The following is an 18987-nucleotide window of genomic DNA, read 5'->3' on the forward strand; positions in this document are numbered from 1 at the left end:
CCGGGCCAAGTTAGAGCAAACATTACGAGAATTCTCCTCTAATAAAATGGGTCTGCTACTAAATGTGACTGGGGTGAGAAGACAGTGAGTCAAGAGTTAATTTTTTTTTTTTTTTGAGACAGAGTCTTGCTTTGTTGCCCACGCTGGAGTGCAGTGGCACAATCTCGGCTCACTGAAACCCTTGCCTCCCAGATTCAAGCGATTCTCCTGCCTCAGCCTTCTGAGCAGCTGGGATTACGGGCTTGCACCACCATGCCTGGCTAATTTATTTTTAATTATTTTTAGTAGAGACTGGGTTTCACCATGTTGACCAGGCTGGTGTCAAACTCCTGACCTCAGGTGATCCACCCGTCTCCGTCTCCCAAAGTGCTGATATTACAGGTGTGAGCCACTGCGCCTGGCCAAATTTCTTTTTTAAAAACTTTTATCGCTAGGCGTAGTGGCTCACGCCTGTAATCCCAACACTTTGGGAGGCCAAGGCAGGTGGATCACGAGGTCAGGAGATCGAGACTATCCTGGCTAACACGGTGAAACCCTGTCTCTACTAAAAATACAAAAACTTAGCCGTGCATGGTGGCGGGTGCCTGTAATCCCAGCTACTCAGGAGGCGGAGGCAGGAGAATGGTGTGAACCCGGGAGGCGGAGCTTGCAGTGAGCCGAGATCATGCCACTGCGCTCCAGCCTGGGTGACAGAGCGAGACTCCATCTCAAAAAAAAAAAAAAAAACAAAAAAAAACTTTTATCATTTTTTCTTTCTTTTCTTTTCCCCTTCCTCCCTCCCTCCCTCTTCCTTCCTTTTCTTTTTTCTTTCTTTCTTTACCTTTTCTCTTTCTCTTTCTCTCTCTCTCTCTCTCCTTCCTTCCTTCTTTCCCTTTCTTTCTCTTTCTTTCTTTTTCTTTCTTTCTTTCTTTTTCTTTCTTTCTTTTTTTTTTCTTTCTTTCTTTTCCTTCCTTCCTTCCTTCCTTCCTTCCTTCCTTCCTTCCTTCCTTCCCTCCCTCCCTCCCTCCCTCCCTCCCTCCCTCCCTCCTTCCTTCCTTCCTTCCTTCCTTCCTTCCTTCCTTCCTTTGTTCCTTGACAAAGCAAGGTTAACTGTTCTGAATTTGCTGAAAAGGAAAGCCTTAGTGGGGACACTGCAGGATTTTCCCACTGTTAAAAAAAAAAGTGAAGATGCGTGTGTACTAACGTGTGTTTGGGTCCCCTGTGGTGTACCAGTCTGCATACGTGGGCACATGGCATGAGTGTATGCTCACACATGCAGTTACACGCACAGGCACAGGCAGGCTCGTGCCTCAGGAGGAAAACAGCCAGCAAGAGTGGCGTCCTGAGAAGGGGTGAGGGTGAGAGGTCACATTTGTAGACCATCTTAGTTCTCCCCAGGAGTCCTAAGGCCTGCAGGGTGTTTACTGGGCTGCCTTATATAATCCTTGGGGTGGCGGGCAGGAACTCTTACATAAGGTAAGAGTGAATGAGGAACAGTGCTCCGGGGCAGAGCCAGACAGAGCAGAATCCTGAGCCATCCGAGTGGAGGATAAAGAAGGGGCCTGGTTCTAGAAAGCCCCACTCACCCACAACTGCTGTCCATTGAGAGCTTTTCCCAGGATGCACCGGTAAATCTCACAGGGCCTTGGGTTCACAAGAGAGAAGGCCTGGGATCCTGGTCTTCAAAATCCTGGCTGCCCTGCTTCCTAGCTCTGTAACTTTGGGGAAGTAGCTCAACCTCTCTGTGCCTCATTTTCCTCACCTACAAAATAGGAGCAATAGGGGACCCATAGCTTTCACGACGTGATGTGTTTTAAGAAGCCAGCCTAATGCCTGGCATTTAATAGACGCTCAATAAGGGCAATGAGGATTATTGTTAGTTTTGTTTATCATATGAACTCTTTCCCTAAAGTACATTTGGTTCTCTGAAATGGATTCCCTGGACAAAAAAAAAAAAAGAAAATAGCAATTCATATTTGAAAAGCATTTGCAATTTTCAAAGTACTTTCATAAGCATGATGAAAATAGTAGCGAATGCCTAATATGCCAAACACTGAGCTTCCACCCCCATGAAGGTTTTGCAACTGGTCCCATTGTACAGATGAGGAAACTGAGGCTCCAAGAGATTGCAGCTGCCTGAGGTAGTGCAACTAGAAAGGGGCAGAGCTGGGATTCAAATCAGTTTCACTTGAGCTGACCTCCTTTGCTCCCCACAACACATTGGTAAGAAGAGCAGATGCTCCTCTAATTTCCTGTTTTAGAGGAGAGGAAATTAACGTTCTGTTTACTGATCTTATCCAAGCTCATTCATTCCACAGGTGTCTATTGTGAATCTCCTGTGGGCTAGGCACTGTGCCAGGCACTGGGGGAGCAAGGGGTGGCAGACCTAGAGTCTGGCCCTGGCCTGCAGCCCCAGAACCCCTGGCACTTGCTTTGCTCCCCAGGTAGCTGGTTCCATGTGTCTCAGGGTCTAGGTCAAACCCTCCACATCCTGTCCTCTGAGTCGGGGACAGTACTTCTGGGGTCAGCTGTGCCTTTACTAGCAAGATGTCCCCTAGAACGGGGGAAGTAGGGAGGGCTTACGTCACCACATCCACTTACTTTCCCACTTGCTTGTCTAAGCCAAGTTCACACAGAGGGGTGCACAGCTGTGGCTGCTGGAGGTCACCCTCCCCAGACCCCAACTCAGTAGTAGATCGAAAGAAGCCTTGAGTATTGGGGGTGGCTTCAGAGGGAAAGAACTGAGCGTGCGAGGTGGTGGGTACAGCAGAAATGGCCCTCATCCAGCATTCCAGTTTTGCGGAAAAGGTAAACGTGTACACATATGTTGCACGCATGCACACACATTTAATAAAAAGGACTTAAGTGGGATTTCTGAGTAGCACGTCTTGAGTGCAGATTCGTGTCAAGAAAGCAAGATTCTTTCTTGTCAGTAAAGATCACAGCAGATACATAGGGTGTCCAGGACAGCAAACCCTAGCTCCACAGACGGGGCATGTGTCCCAGCCTCTGAGATGGCAGCACTGGGGGATGTTCTGAGGCAGCGCTTACTCACCCTTGCAGTCGTAGCTTTATTACTTAGACTTGAGATCCCATGATAGGTGCACTCCAGTCCATGGATAAGGAGAGTTTAACCCATGGGGAACGCTAGATCTCAACAATTTTCAACAACGAAGCAACAGAGGCTGGGTGTGGTGGCTCATACCTGCATTCCCAGTAATTTGGGAGGCTAAGGCGGGAGGATCACTTGAACCCAGGCGGGAGGATCACTTGAAGCCTGGGCAACACAATGGGACCCCATCTGTACACAAACACACACACACACACAAAGAAAAAAGCAGTGGCAGACTGAGCAAGCCAGCTCTCATATAAGGTTGTCATCTGGTTGTGTGGTTAGGTAATGGGCTCCAGCTCACAATCAACTAATGAGTGGCAGAGGCAGTGGGTACAGCAGAAATGGCCCTCATCTGACATTCCAGTTTTGGGGGAAAGGTATACATGTACACATGTGTGTTGCACGCATGCACACACATTTAATAAAAAGGACTTCAGTGGGATTTCCGAGTAGCATCCCTTGAGTGCAGATTCAAGGGATGCTACTGGAGTCCTTTTTATTTGACACTTTCCCACCTGGCTAAGTTAGAGTGAACACTACAAGAAGTTTTACACACCTAATAAACTTGACGTGCAAGACCTAAGTTTGCATGTCAGTGCTGGTATTTTTTAGGTGTGTCCTATGTCACTCTCCTAGTGCTGGGTGCTAAGGAGGTTGCAGAGGTGAAAGCAACTCAGGCTCTGCCCTCGAGATGCTAATAACATCATTGATGAAAATGATGAGTAAGCAGAGGGTCTAGCACACATTGAAAGAGATTCTTTCAGTTATCTATAACTGCATAACTACTCCCAGAAATTTCTGGTTTTATGGAAGCCACTTCATTATCTCTCATGATCCTGCAGGTTGACTGGGCTCAACTGCACAGTCCTGCTGCACGTGATACTGGCAGGAACTGCAGTCTTCAAGGACTTGGCTGGCACCTTGGCAGGGACAGCTGGAATGCTGGGCTCTGCTGAGATGGTTGGACCTCTTTCCTCTCCTTATCTCATGGCATTTCCTCCATGTGGCTTCTCCACACAGTCTAGACAGCAGCACAGCCATACTTGATGTATGGCAGGTTTCTTCCCAAAAGTGCAAAATCAGTTTCCAGACCTCAATAATTGGCCCAGAATCAGCATACTTTCTCCTCTTCCACATCCTGTTTATTAAAATGAATCACAGGGACAGTCCAGATTTGATGTGTGAGGAGACTACACAAGGGCACGAATACTGGGAGGCATGGTTCATTGGGGGTATCTTTGAAAACCAACTACTACACTGATCAATACTTTTTCTTTTTTTCTTTTTTTTTTTTTGAGATGGAGTCTTGCTCTGTCACCCAGGTTGGAGTGCAGTGGCGTGATCTCGGCTCACTGCAACCTCCGCCTCCCGGATTCAAATGATTCTCCAGGCTCAGCCTCCCACATAGCTGGGATTACAGGCTCATGTCATCATGCCCGGATAATTTTTTGTGTATTTTTAGTAGAGATGGGGTTTCACCATGTTGGCTAAGCTGGTCTTGAACTCCTGACTTCATGATCTGCCCGCCTTGGCCTCCCAAAATGCTGGGATTAGAGGTGTGAACCACCACACCTGGCCTATATTTTATTTTTGGAATTCCAACTATGCCCCACTCTCTTATCTCCATTTTAGAAATATCATGTTTTTGGATTTGCACAGTTTTTATTTAATCAACAAGTATTTGCAGAGTTTTTTTATGTGTGTGTGAACAAAAGTTTTCATTTCACTTGGGTAAATACCTAGAAGTGAGATTGCTGGGTCATATAGAAAGCACATGCTTAACTCTATAAGACACTGCCAAATTGTTTTTCATTTTGCATTTCCACCAGCAATGTGTGAGCATTCTAGGTGCTCTATGTCCTCATCAGCACTTGATATTGTCAGATTTTGTGTTTTGTTTGTATGTATGTGTGCCTTTCTAGCAAATGTGTAGTTGCACCTCATTGTGTGTCTAATTTGTCTTTTCCTATTGAATGATGATGTTGAGCATCTTTTCATGTTCTTAAGTGCCATCTGTATATATCTTCTTTAGTAAAGTGTCTTTTGCTTTTTTAAAGGTGGGCTGTTTGTTTTCTTATTGTTGAGCTTTGGGAGCTCTTTATATATTTTGGATACCAGTCTTTTGGTAGATATATTATTCAGGAAATGGCATTCTGGTTGCCCATCAATGAATTTGGTTAGCCTGAATCAGTCCTGAGAGGCTGACAACTTATGGATGTCCTGGCCCAACCGAGTTTCTGGACTCTACTGCTGAGGATGAGACCTGGACTATTGTGGCCACTCCAAAGTCCGCCCCGTGATGTCCTGTCTCAGGGCCCAGCCTGAATTCCTTTAGATGGGCTCTCTCCTGAATCAGTTTTCCTGCTCAGACCAGAAGGAAAGGGAAGAAAGTCAGCTCCAGCAGTGGGAAGAATGGCTTCTGAGGACCTCTAAGGATGGGAGGATTTTCCATGGTTAGTGATACGAGAGGGAAGGGAAAAGTTTTGTAGTGGAGAGTGGGATGGCAAAAGAGAGATCCCAGAATAGGAAAAAGGTGCTCAAGAAATGTCCTACCTTAATCCTTTCCCACCATAATTCAGCTTAAGGGGACTGCTATCCATGGGAGTTGGTATGAAAAGTTTTGGTTGCCCTCCTGAGGAAAAATCACATGGCTAAACATTTATAATAGTAATAAGCTCTTGAGAGTGGTTTTTTCCCCAAAAACCTGGGCTTCCAAATGCAGATGAAACGAAGAAGAGCCTTTTTCTTTGCTCTAGAGATAGTCTTAGCTCCCAAAAGAAAGATGGCAAAGCTCTCCTTTCTCAAGAGGTTTAAGGCAATCTGAGCTCTAGGATCTGAAAAATAGCCAATGGCTTTTGAGGACTACCAGACAAAAAGAAATACACTTAAAAGGATGTGGGTGGGAAGGGGGTTGGATTTATGTGACTCCAAAAAGAAAGCAGAATGCTTTTCCTTTTTGAGCCAAACGTCTTTAAAAATCTTTGTAAATTGGAAGTTACACACTCTACTACCTGCTCTGAGCTGACAGTCAGTCTGTTCATCTGTCTGGTGGTAGGACACAGGTGACGCTTCTGCCACTAAACCCCACCTCCCACCTTCCCAACATCTCATCAGTGTTGCTGCCACACTCTAGGTTCCCACCACAGTCTTTGTACTGACTCTCACCTGACCCAGGAGACTCCTCTGCCTGGTAAGAACAGCCTTGCATGCAGCTACTTTTCTCAGGCCACTCTTCATGGCTGCCCTGAAACCTCTTATCTTTGCATTGGCAGTGACTTTGGTAAAAGCATTTCTCATCTCATGCATTCACTCAGCCTTGTAACAGTTCTTGGAGGTAGGTTGTACATTTCACTGTAGAGGAAACTGAGGGGCCACACAGCAAGTCTGGGAGGGGAGCAGAGGAGACTAGAGCTCCGTTCTCCTAACCTATGTCATGTGTCAGCTCCCCTGAGCTGGCACATCCCACTGGCACATCTCACTGTGGTGTCCCACACCCAGACCTCTACGCAGCTCAAAAACAGCTCACACAGACATCTCTCAGTCTTCTTCCAGATCCTGCTTCCAATGGCTCTTGGCTTAGTCAGGCTGTGAGACACCTTGTTTCCTGCCGTCAGCACTTCCTTCAGTTTGAGAATAAAAGGAAACCATTCTCTGAGCCCCCACACACGTTTCCCACCCCCAGTCTTCTTTGCTAGCTCCTGCTGTTGCAACTGTCAGGAGTGAGTTTTTGGGTAATTGTTGCCATGGAGATCCTGTCTTGAATTATTGTGCAAATGTGTCCCATCTTTCTCCTTATTTGGTGTGTGATTTGGATGCCTGTAAAATGCGAAGGTTGACGGCTCCACTTCTTTCCCCTGCCCTCCAAGTTGGCTCGCCTGACCAAACCTTCTTGGCAGTCTGCTCCCCATTCCCAGCTACTCTGAGGCCCCCTGGCCAGTCGCTGCCAATGGAAAGAAAGCCCTGCACAAACAGGGAGAGGAGAGCCACTCTCCATGGGTGATGGGTGAGGTGACCCCAGGCCACTGACATTTGGCAGCAAAGACCCAAAGCAGCAGCCATGAGCTCCTTGGTGGGAATGAGCCACCAACTCTCAAAAGTTAGGAGTCGCTCAGTCAGATCTCCGACTCCCTTCCACTTCCATCGCCGTGCTAGGCACGCTGATCCCTGCTGAAGCATCCTGGGAGAGCACCTTGCCTCCATTTCCCTTGGGTGCTTATCCTCCTCCATGGAGATGTCTGGATCATTAGCACTGATTGCATCATGTCTCTCTCCTGTCCGAGATCTGGCCCATTTCCCCATCACTTCTTCTACAAAATACAGGCTCAAACTGCATCCAAGGGCTTCCATCAATTCCCTTCTCTCTACCAAACAAATCTTCCTTTATGTCCTCTCTGCCTCTCCCCTTCTCCTCACCTGGGCTTTCTGCTATCTGGGTTTTGTTTGTTTGTTTGAGATGGAGTCTCGCTCTGTTGCCCAGGCTAATCTCAGCTCACTGCAACCTCTGCCTCCCGGGTTCAAGCCATTCTCCTGCCTCAGCCTACTGTGTAGCTGGGACTACAGGCACCCACCACCACACCTGGCTAGTTTTTGTATTTTTAGTAAAGATGGGGTTTCACCATGTTGGCCAGGCTGGTCTCAAACTCCTGACTTCAAGTGATCCACCTGTCTCAGCTTCCCAAAGTGCTGGGATTATAGGCGTGAGCCACCGTGCCCAGCCTGGGTTTCTTTTTTTGTTTTCTTTTTGAGGTAGGGTCTCACTCTGTTGCCCAGGCTGGTGTGCAGTGATGTAAACTCAGCTCACTGCAACCTCCACCTCCTGGGCTCAAGCAGTCCTCCCACCTCAGCTTCCAAAGTAGCTGAGATTACAGGCACATGCCACTGTGCCCGACTAATTTTTGTATCTTTTGTAGAGATGGGACTTCACCATGTCACCCAGGATGGTCTTGAACTCCTGGGTTCACGCGATCCCCCCGCCTGGGCCTCCCAAAGTGCTGGGACTACAAGTGTGAGCCACCGTGCCCAGCTCTCTGGAGTTTTGATTCAGCTGTCAGCAGGCAGCCTCGCCCAGCTCGTCCCCGCCACCTTTATGCATCTATTTTTTCCTTCCTGCGTGGCTTTCCCTGACTCTTCTGGGGATTCATCACTTTCTTCCCTCCATTAGCATCCTTCCTTGCCACATGCTCACTGTGGAGCTGCTCTTTCAAGGATTTAGTCTTGGGGCGGGAGTGAGGGGACTCAAAGGCAGGGCAGCATGCTGAAGAGAGCAGATGGTGGTATCCTCTCCCGCCAGCACTGGCAGCCACACTGGCTACTCCCATCCAACAGGAGCTATGAGACAGTAGACACATGGCCACCCCCTCAGCGTCTACTTGCATTTGACAAGCTTCCCAAGAAAGGGATTCATCATTACACAACAGTCAAGGGACAAGATAAACAAAAAACACTGGCACGGGCTTGGTGCAGTAGCTTACGCCTGTAATCTCAGCACTTTGGGAAGCTGAGGCAGGTGGATCACCTGAGGTGACACAGAAACTCTGTCTCTACTAAAAAAATACACACAAAAAAAAATTAGCCAGGCATGGTAGTATACACCTGTAATCCCAGCTACTCAGGAGCCTGAGGCAGGAGAATCGCTTGAACCCAGGAGGTGGAGGTTGCAGTGAGCTAAGATGGCAGCATTGCACTCCAGCCTGGGCAACAAGAGTGAAACTCCGTCTAAAAAAAAAAAAAAAAAAAAAAAAAAGTGCTGGCAAGGCAGAATCCTGGCCTTAGGCAGGGAGGGATTTCTACACGAGAGGGGACAGGATCTGAGTTAAACCCTTACAAGTGCTGTTGAATAACAGATTCTGATCCAGAACTAGCCTTATGTGCTGTGAATCAGTTTTTCCCTGAAGGTTAAGATGGACCCTCCTGCTAACTGTTCCCAGCTACCTTCTTCCTCCCACTCTCCACCTCTACGGGGTTCAGACTCCGTATCCTCCTGTCTTGCCAAGGAAGCTCCATGGGGCACAGAAAGATTTTCCATTCCCAGTCTGATGTGAGGGGAGAGCATCTGGATCCCAATGGGGTAAGAGATTAGAGTCCTCGCCCTCAGGAAGTTGCTAGTCTGATGGAGACACAGCTCTTGCTCTAGAGAGTTCGGGAGAGTCAGCTGGTAGGGTGGGGTGGGGTGGGGTGAGAGAGATGAGACACACACAACTATGCTCAAATACTCGTGGAATCCAAGTACTGCTGAATCAAACTGTTAACAAAAGTGAGTGTTCACAAGGTAGTTAGGATGTTGGAGTTAAGATCTGGTTTGGAGGCCGGGCGCGGTGGCTCAAGCCTGTAATCCCAGCACTTTGGGAGGCCGAGACGGGCGGATCACGAGGTCAGGAGATCGAGACCATCCTGGCTGACACCGTGAAACCCCGTTTCTACTTTAAAAATACAAAAAACTAGCCGGGCGAGGTGGCGGGCGCCTGTAGTCCCAGCTACTCGGGAGGCTGAGGCAGGAGAATGGCGTGAACCCGGGAGGCGGAGCTTGCAGTGAGCCGAGATCGCGCCACTGCACTCCAGCCTGGGCGGCAGAGCGAGACTCCGTCTCAAAAAAAAAAAAAAAAAAAAAAAAAGATCTGGTTTGGAAGGCTTCCTGGAGGAGGTGAGTGCAGAAGGAATGGCTTGGTGAAGAGGAGACGGGATTCCAAGCCATGCACTGCTTCAGATCTTGGCCTCAGATGAGGTGTGCTTGGCCTCAGATCTCCACAGCGAATTAATGAGTTTTTCCTTAATGAGTCTAGTTCAGATGTCAAGTCTTTTCAAGCCTTTATTTGACTCGTTGAGATAAGAATTGGGGGGGGGGGGCTCAGAGTCATCTGAATGAACATAAGATGCGAGCTTTGCATCTAGCATCTTATGTGGGGTAGCTTGGGAGGGGAGAACAGAGGCAGGGAAAGACATGGGTTTGGTCTTGTGGAGGTTTGCACTGAGGGGTCTTTCACTGAAAGAGATGGAGACGCAGTGCAAACCAGCTTAAGTAGGAAAAGGATTTATTGATTGGCTCTCCAAATTGGGAAGTTCTGAGGCTTCAGGCATGGCTGAATCTAGGGGCTTAATTGATATTGCCCCCTCTCTCTCTCTCTCTCTCTCTCTCTCTCTCTCTCTCTCAATGTGTGTGTGTGTGTTTTGCTTTCTTCTTGGATCACTTTATTCTCAGGTGGCCTCTCTCACATAGCTGGAATAAAAGGTTAAGATGTCTCCATCTCAGCCATCAGTTAAGATTGGACTAAAGGAGCCATGTTCCTTTTGAAACCCTTTCCCAGAAGTCTCTCCTAGCAACTTCTGCCCATATATTATTGACCAGAACTGGGTGACATGACCCCTACCTGCAAGAAAGTCTAGAGGCACAAATATCTTCAACTGGACTTCTTGCTAGATCAACAAAAGTGGCGTGTAGCTAGTGAGAACAGGGGAGGAATGGATGTTGGTCAGGAAACCAGCAGTGTCTATGGGAATTCCAGGGAAGATTCTGATGGGCTCTCCGCACAGTCATGTGGTCACCCTGAACTGACCGCTGTGGGCTGCTGACCCAGTCCTGCATGGACCAGGCCTGCTTCAGGCGCTGACCCTGCTGGAGGAGGCAGCCCCCACTGAGTCCCGTGGCACAGGTTTTCCACAGGAAGGAGAGACAATGGTACCAGCAGAAGGGGATAAGGATTTGTAGTCCAAAGACGAGATGCTGAGTAGATAAATGACATCCACCCACTATAAGAATTTTCTGGAATAGAAAGAAAATGCACCAAAAAAATAGCTTCAGAAAAAATTTTTTAAAAACCAGCTTCAGGCCGGGCGCGGTGGCTCAAGCCTGTAATCCCAGCACTTTGGGAGGCCGAGGCGGGAGGATCACAAGGTCAGGAGATCGAGACCACAGTGAAACCCCGTCTCTACTAAAAATACAAAAAAAAAAAATTAGCCGGGCGCGGTGGCGGGCGCCTGTAGTCCTAGCTACTCAGGAGGCTGAGGCAGGAGAATGGCGTGAACCCAGGAGGCGGAGCTTGCAGTTAGCCGAGATCGCGCCACTGCACTCCAGCCTGGGCAACAGCGTGAGACTCCGTCTCAAAAAAAAAAAAAAAAAAAAAAAAACCAGCTTCAGGAATCTCCCCCTCTCCCTGATGCAATATATACGAAGTTATATTGCAGGAACCAAATATAGCCACTCTGAGAGGATGCAGAGAAAAACGGTTTAGAAAGGAAGACTTCCTGGTGGGGGTGAACATGGAGCTGGGCTGCGAGGGAGGTGATGTCTAGTGGGGAGAAGCAGGGAGGCAAAAGCCCCAAGGGAAAAGCCAGCTTTTCTTGCAAGGCTGAGAGCAGGGCTGGCGGGCAGAGGTGGGGAAGAGGGGGCCCTGTGTGTTCTCCCACCCTGGGGAGATTTTCCTCTCTGAGTGTACCTGGGCCCCAGAAAACTGGAGGTTTCCTTTTCCCCTTGTGTCAGTATCTGACTTCGGGGAAGTCAGCATTACCCTGGCCTGGGAGGTTGCGCAGAGGGTAATGGGGAAGCTCTCCAATGCTAAGTTCTAGAAGAATGGAGTAGGGTGGCCTCAACATGGGGGCAAAAGAAAGTCCCTGGGAACAAGTCCCTAATCCAATTAGCAGGTGATTATATGGTGGTTTTCAAGGGCTATGCCAGTTACCAGGCACCTCCCAGGAGGCTCTCTCTGGCAGTTTGACAAGTCACTGCTAAACCTATGATCTGGAGACGTGGGCTGGCGCGGCAGCTGGGCGATGAGCCCAGGCTCAGACAGCTGGGGTGGGAATCTTTAAGGATGAAATTGATGGGTAAGGAGCTTGCTGTTGTCATGGAAACGGGCTCTGGGTGAATGAGCTCTGGTCCAATGGGTAACCCGTGGGGAGAGTGCCACCCCTACCAGACTTCACTGTGGGCGGCCAGCGGGTAGCTCTGGAACCCGCCGTTCCAGCCAAGCCTGTGGGCTGTGTCCTCCTCTGTCTGCCTCCTCCTAGGGACAGCATAGTCTGGCAGTGTGTGTGCCAGTTTGTGTCAATAACTGAGGGGTGTGGAGAGATGCCCTCAAGCCAGAAAAGCCTTTGGCATGGCTCCTGCCACCCTGAAATAGCTGTGCCTGGCATGAACCTGGTACAGTGACAGGCCATGGGCATGTATTTGGGGCGAGGGCCACAGGCTAGTTTAGGACAGCGTGGCATGGTGAGACTGTCCCTGGGCAGCAGCACTGGATTGGGAGTCGGTGACTTCCCCCTCTGACTCCAGATCTCTCATCACCAACTGACTGGGTCACCTTTGGCAAGTCATTCTCCCCTAGAAAGTCTGGCTTGGTCCCCAAAACCACTTCTGGTCCCGCTTTTTCTCTGTTCTGGGACTTGGAACTGGGCGGTTTTGATCTCATCAGCCCCACGTCTCAGCCCACTGAACTACCCCACCACAGAAGAGTGCCCCACACAGACCAGTCCCGACCTCTCAGGCCACTGAGCAGGGCCCCGGGCAGGCAAGACGGGGGGGCAGCCCCATCCCGTCGGCCCTTGCTGCTCGGGGTCATCTTCCCCGCTGAGTTAACATGGTGGAAGTTCCCGAAGCTCATGGCTGCCCCTGAATGCTCTTGGAGACGGGCCTAATAAGCTGCCTGGTTCAATTGCCCTTCCACTTCCAATAGGTGCTATTTTAATTGAGCCTTTCCCTGGGACAAGTGTGAAGGAAAAAGCAATTTGCAGTATGGGCTTTTGGCTCCGGCACTTAGCAATTTCATCTTCTCCCCCTCCATCTCCTTCTTTTCCCTCCCCTCTTCTCCATCCTCACCCTCCTGGCCCTTTCACGTGCCCCTGCCACCTCCTCAGCCAGCTGCCTCCTTCTTACCTACAAGAGGCAGAGAGTCCACACTCTCTGGGGACCAGTATGGAGGGAAGAAGACCCAAGAATCCAGCTGGGGGTGAGTGATAGGAACAAGAAGTGACTCAGGGGCTGCTCTTAGCCCCAGTGAACTCTTGCAGAGACACTGAAAAATACTAGAAAGGCAACAACTGAGAAAGAGAATCTCAAGTTCCTATGATAAGAAAGTAGGTTCTCCCTGTCTATCCCATGCTGCCTCCAGGAGGTTCCACGGTCTCTGTTTGGGATTTGGTTTCCTCTTCCACACACACTGCTCACTCCAATTTCAATCAATATGAAGTGCCTACTGTGTGCAGAGGGCCAGGGACTGGAGGAGGGCAGGGAGTAATGAGTCTGCTCTTAGGCACCCCGCGTCTGGCCCCAGCTTACCTCTGCACCCTTTCTTCCCTCCTCCACACTGAACCTGAAGCCTGAGCTCCAGCCACAGAATCCTCCTGCCCTTCCCAGAGCACACCCCTTTGCCAGATGACTTCCTCTGCTGAGACCTTCCTCCCAGGCTCCACCGGCTCCAGTCTGACTCATCTGAGATTCAGATCAAAAGCCTCCTCCAGGGTCCCAGGGTAAGTAGATACTACTTCTGCCATGGCCCTAAGCACCCTGTACCTATGTGACGGTTTGTGCACTGTATTGCTGAATGCTTATGTATGCCTTCCCAGCTAGACATGAGCATCATTCAAGGGGAGTGTGGCAGACTGTACTTTCCAAAGATGGCCATCCCCTGTGTCGATTCCATCCCACCTGCTCTTCTTAGAATGTGACCGACATTCTTCCCACTGAGAGGCAGCTGGGGACTTGTGACCATGTGGCTTGTGATCACAACAGTCAAAGTAGTATGGCAAAACAGAGGCCCTGTGATTTCCGAGGCTTGATCATAGAAAGCGCACAGATTCCACCTGCTCTCTCCCTTGGGATACTCACCCTTGGAACTCAGCCACCATGACCTGAGGAAGCCCTGGCCCCATGGAGAAGCCGTGTGCAGGTGTTCCAGAGGATAGTCCCAGCCCAGGGCTCAGCGACAATGTGTGCCAGCCACATCAGTGAACTTTCAGATGATTCTCCTCCCAGCCTTCGAATCTTCCATCTGAGGCCCCAGACATCACTGAGCAGCGACAGCTATCCCAGTCATGCCTGGTCCCCAGTTCTTATGCTGAGAAGCTGTGAGGCATAGCAACTGAGAGCTACTGCCGTCAGCCCCCATGTTTTGTGGTGATTTATCAAACAGCAGTGGATCACAATGCAGGTGGGTCATGTCTGTTCTCCAAAGCCCAGCCCTGTGACTGGTACCTGGTGGGTGCCCAGTTTGTAGCTACCGAAAGAACGGATGAATGAACTTTAGCAGGCAACAATTCCAGACTGACCTGTCAATCATCATCCTCATCTTTGCTACATCTTCCCACCATGGTTCCACTCCTCTCAGGGAACCTAGGCAGTCCCAAGCCCAGCCTTGATGATGTCACTGAGCCCTAAATCAACCAGCTCTGCAGGCTGCCCCGCATCCACAAGTTCTTACTAATTAAGCTCCTTAGATCAGTATCCAATCGTAGCAGCAAGATTCTGGGATTTCTGGCGCTTGCAGCCCTGCGCATCCTCACTGATCCACGTGCTTGATTGGTTTTGTCTTCACCACAGTTCTGTGAAGTAGGCCATTATTAGCATTCCCATTTCCCCTACGAGGACACTGAGGCTGGGAGAGAAACAGGGAGTGAGCAAGTCCTCATAGGTAATGAACTGGAGATTTGAGTTCAGGTCTTCTGATGCCAAACACAGGAATACATGTGCGATATCGTATCTTGTAACAAATAAACTCTAACTGGCAAATACTTGCAGTCCTTTCTTTGGGGATATCAGATCCTTGACTCACAATCACACCAGCTGAATGAAGGGATCAGACCTGGGTCCTAAGCAATGCTAATGAACAACCACGACAAAACCTCAGTTACCATCTTTCTATGTCCTGGTCTGTGCAGTATGCACTGGTCACAGCTGCCCTGTGAGATGGGCATTATTGACCTGTAAAAGGTGACAGAACAGAGGTGTGGAGAGGTGAGGTGGCTTGCTCGGGGTTCCACAGCTAAGGGGCAGAGCTGATCTTTACACTCCACCTGCTTGACTCCAGTCACTAAAGGTCTTCTGTCTCCTGACAAAAATCACTTCTAGGTCGGGCACAGTGGCTCACGCCTGTAATCCCAGCACTTTGGGAGGCTGAGGCGGGTGGATCACCTGAGGTGAGGAGTTTGGGACCAGCCTGGCCAACACGGTGAAACCCTGTCTCTACTAAAAATGCAAAAAATTAGCCAGGCATGGTGGCACATGCCTGTAATCCCAGCTACACAGGAGGCTGAGGCAGGAGAAGTGCTTGAACTTGGGAGGCGGATGTTACAGTGAGCCGAGATTGCGCCATTGCACTCGAGCCTGGGCAACCAGAGTGAAACTCCATCTCAAAAACAAAACAAAACAAAACAAAACAAAACTAAACTAAACTAAACTACTTCTAGTGACGGACAAGCTCTCAAATACAGGCACTTTTGCTACCACTTGAGGTAGTTACTATTATTCTCCCTACACAGACAGGACCCTGAGGTTTGGTTGATTGGCCCAAAGTCAGGCTGCTAATAAATGGCAAAGTCAGGATTCTAAGCCATGTCTGCCATCCCCATCTCAAACACCATCCCACCACCCCCCCCATCACATTACACTGCACCTCAAAAGATCACGTCCAGGTCTTCCCAGGACAGCGGAGCTTGTCCACACCTATAGCAGCCTGACAGCTTCTCCAGCTCTCATCTGTATCTCAGCAGCATGAACGTAAGTTGTGGGGAGCTCTGAAGGCGTGTGGCAGTGACAGCCTCTGCCCTGCCCCGCTGGTTGGTGGTTTCACCAGATCTGGGGCAGGGTGGGGAGGGAGCAGGGGGAGTTCAGGTTGCCAGGTGCTCCTGGGAGACAGACTAACAACCCACAGCCCACCACGACCTCTCTCCTGCACGCATACACCAAAGAGGAGGCTGTCCTGCTTCCCGAGCAGTAACTCTTGAGGTCACAGGATCTAGGACATGCACAAGGTCCTTCCCCAGCCCTCCTGGTTTCAGAGACAGCTGAGGGTTCCTGCATCTGCATTCATGTCAGGGTCCCCTGGCCTTCCTCCACACCCACCTCCAGCTTCACCCCAATACATTCCTACTCTTTCCACAATCCACTCCAAACCCCGCCTGCTGAGAACTAAGCTCACACTGCTCCCCTGTGAACCTGCCCCCGTCCCACCTTCCCCAGGGGCAGTGGTCAGCTGCACCCTCCAGGCAGCCTCCTCTCACTGCTGGGGGGACTCTCCACCCTCTGACAACTACCCCACTTGCTTGGCACTTGACTGCTGCCCGGTGACATCTCATAATTTTTTTTTTTTTAATTGAAACAAAGTCTCATTTTGTCACCCAGGCTGGAGTACAGTGGCACGATCTCCACTCACTGCAACCTCTGCCTCCTGGGTTCAAGCAATTCTTGTGTCTCAGCCTCCCAAGCAGCTGGGACTACAGGCGCGCACCACCACGCCTGGCTAGTTTTTGTATATGTAGTCGAGATGGGCTTTCGCCATGTTGGCCAGGCTGGTCTCGAACTCCTGGCCTAGACGATCCACTCACTTTGGCCTCCCAAAGTGCTGGGGTTAAAGGTGGGAGCCACCATGCCCGGCCTCTCATAATTATTAAATTGCCTTTTTCTGTTTGAGGGGTGCAATACTGAGCTTGAGCTTTTTTTTTTTTTTTTTCCCACAAAGGGACTATCCCAGGCCTCCTACATTTTTAATTTAAATGTGGTTCCCTTCAAGTGAGTGACGACAGAGAATCGATTCCCAGGTGGCCTAAGGAGGTGGCCACAGCTGCTGTTCTGGAATTCAGCCCTGGAGACCCCGCCTTCCAAGGGTCTCCCAGGGCCCCTGGATTGAGGTAAGAGAGGCTGCCCTTTGCCACAGGGGGAAGAAAAGAAATGGTTTCCTAGAATAAATCACTATGGACACTGAATTTATGCTCACTCTATGCACATAGCAACAATAATTTGGACAGCACCCGGCAGCAATCAGGGGTTTATCTCCAGGGTTTTACCTTGTGACATTCACAACAACCTGGTGAGGTCCTTGGGGGCAGCTGTGATTATTCTCCCCTCCTACAGAGGTCCCCACTCCCTGAGCTCTTGCCTCAGTCCACAGGCCTGGGGCACAAGAAACTCTTAGAGGAGGCCAGAAGTTGCCAGGAGGTGAGCAGGGCCAAGTGGTCTTGGCTGAAAGAATGTGGATCCTGTTGCTTGGGCTGGAAAGAAGGGAGGAGAACTGCTTCCCTTCTGCACAGCCCATACCTGTTCCTGTCTGATGAGTTACCACCCAGCAAAGATTCAACTCTTTTCGAGCTGAATACAGACAGGAAACTGAGGCTGGGGTGATTAAGCCCAAGGATAGATTGCTAATAAACAGCAAAGTCAGATTCTAAGCCATGTCCGCTATCCCCATCTCAAACACTATCCCACCAACCCCATCACGCTACGTTGCACCTCAAAAGATCATGGGCAGGTCTTCCTAGGACAGTAGGGTTTGTCCACACCCACAGCAGCCTGACAGCTTCTCCAGCTCTCAGTAGCATCTCAGCAGCATGAACTCAGGCCTCTGAGCAAGAGTTTCCCAGCTGCAGCATGGAGGACGGTGAGCGGAGGATGCTGCGCAGAAGACAGCGTATCAGGCCTCAGCGCCCACAGTAGCCAGGGCTGGTTAGATCTTCCTCCCTCCCCTAGGCTGCTCCTGTCCCTCGACTGCTCCCACAATGTCTCCTCTCCTTCGCACACCCATCACCTCACCCTCTCACAGAAAGCTCTTCCTGGTTACTGCCCCCACTGCAATGGCCGCCCTAAACCATCACCCTCAACCTCGGCTGTTTCACGAGTAGATCTTGTCTTTCCAGCTGAACAGGAATAAGACCCCATTTACAGACTGACAGCCGTAGTTCTCAACCTCGACCTCACAGGAGACTCCTTAGAAAGTCAAAAATTATGGCCGGCCACGGTGGCTCATGCCAGTAATCCCAGCACTTTGGGAGGCAAAGGTGGGTGGATCACCTGAAGTCAGGAGTTCGAGACCAGCCTGCCCAACATGGAGAAACCCCGTTTCTACTAACACAAAAATTAGCCGGGCATGGTGGCAGTCACCTGTCATCTCAACTACTCCGGAGGCTGAAAACAGGAGAATTGCTTGAACCCAGGAGGTTGCAGTGAGCCGAGTGCACCATTGCACTCCAGCCTGGGCAAGAGAACGAGATTCTGTCTCCAAAAAAAAAAAAAAAAGGAGGGAGGGAGGGAGAGAGGGAGAGAGGGAGGGAGGGAGAGAAGGAAGGAGGGAGGGAGGGAGGGAGGGAAGGAAGGAAGGGAGGGAGGGAGGAAGGAAGGAAGGGGCTATGCCGCCCCCTAGGGGCAAGGCCTGAGGACAACTTTCACTTCAGATTCCCTCCCCTTCCAGTTAGGAAATTATTTCCCAACAGGGAACTTGCCCTATACCATCTGAAAGGTCTGCACCAAACACCTTATAGCTCTGTACTTCCTGCCAGCAGGCTGCACCATCTCGGTCCCCTGCACAGCTCTCAGACCCCAGCAGAGCACCCCACGGGAAGTGTGGGAGGTTAAGTGGGCCTGCGGTTCCAAGCTAGATGAGGGACCAGCTCCTCCCGGACTCCCTGTGAGGCCTTCAGAGAGTAACCACAGCTCAGCCCTTGTCTGCACAATGAGGATAAATGATGGAGCACATCTGGAGTGAGAGGGTTTCAGATTGGCAGGGATGGAGCCAGGAAAAACCCCGTCTGACTTCCGGTAAGGCCTACAGGCAAGCCGTTTATGAAGCGCCTGGGCTTTCCCTTCAGCAAATGTCACCCCCGCCCCCACGCTTAGACAGTAGTCAAATTAGGGGTTCCCCAGAACATTTCTTAGGGCATTATAATGTCTGAGTTCCTTTTCCTGGTGTTGACATTCT

This window comes from Macaca nemestrina, chromosome 17 (genome assembly GCF_043159975.1).
Source record: "Macaca nemestrina isolate mMacNem1 chromosome 17, mMacNem.hap1, whole genome shotgun sequence".
NCBI classification, from domain to species: domain Eukaryota; kingdom Metazoa; phylum Chordata; class Mammalia; order Primates; family Cercopithecidae; genus Macaca; species Macaca nemestrina.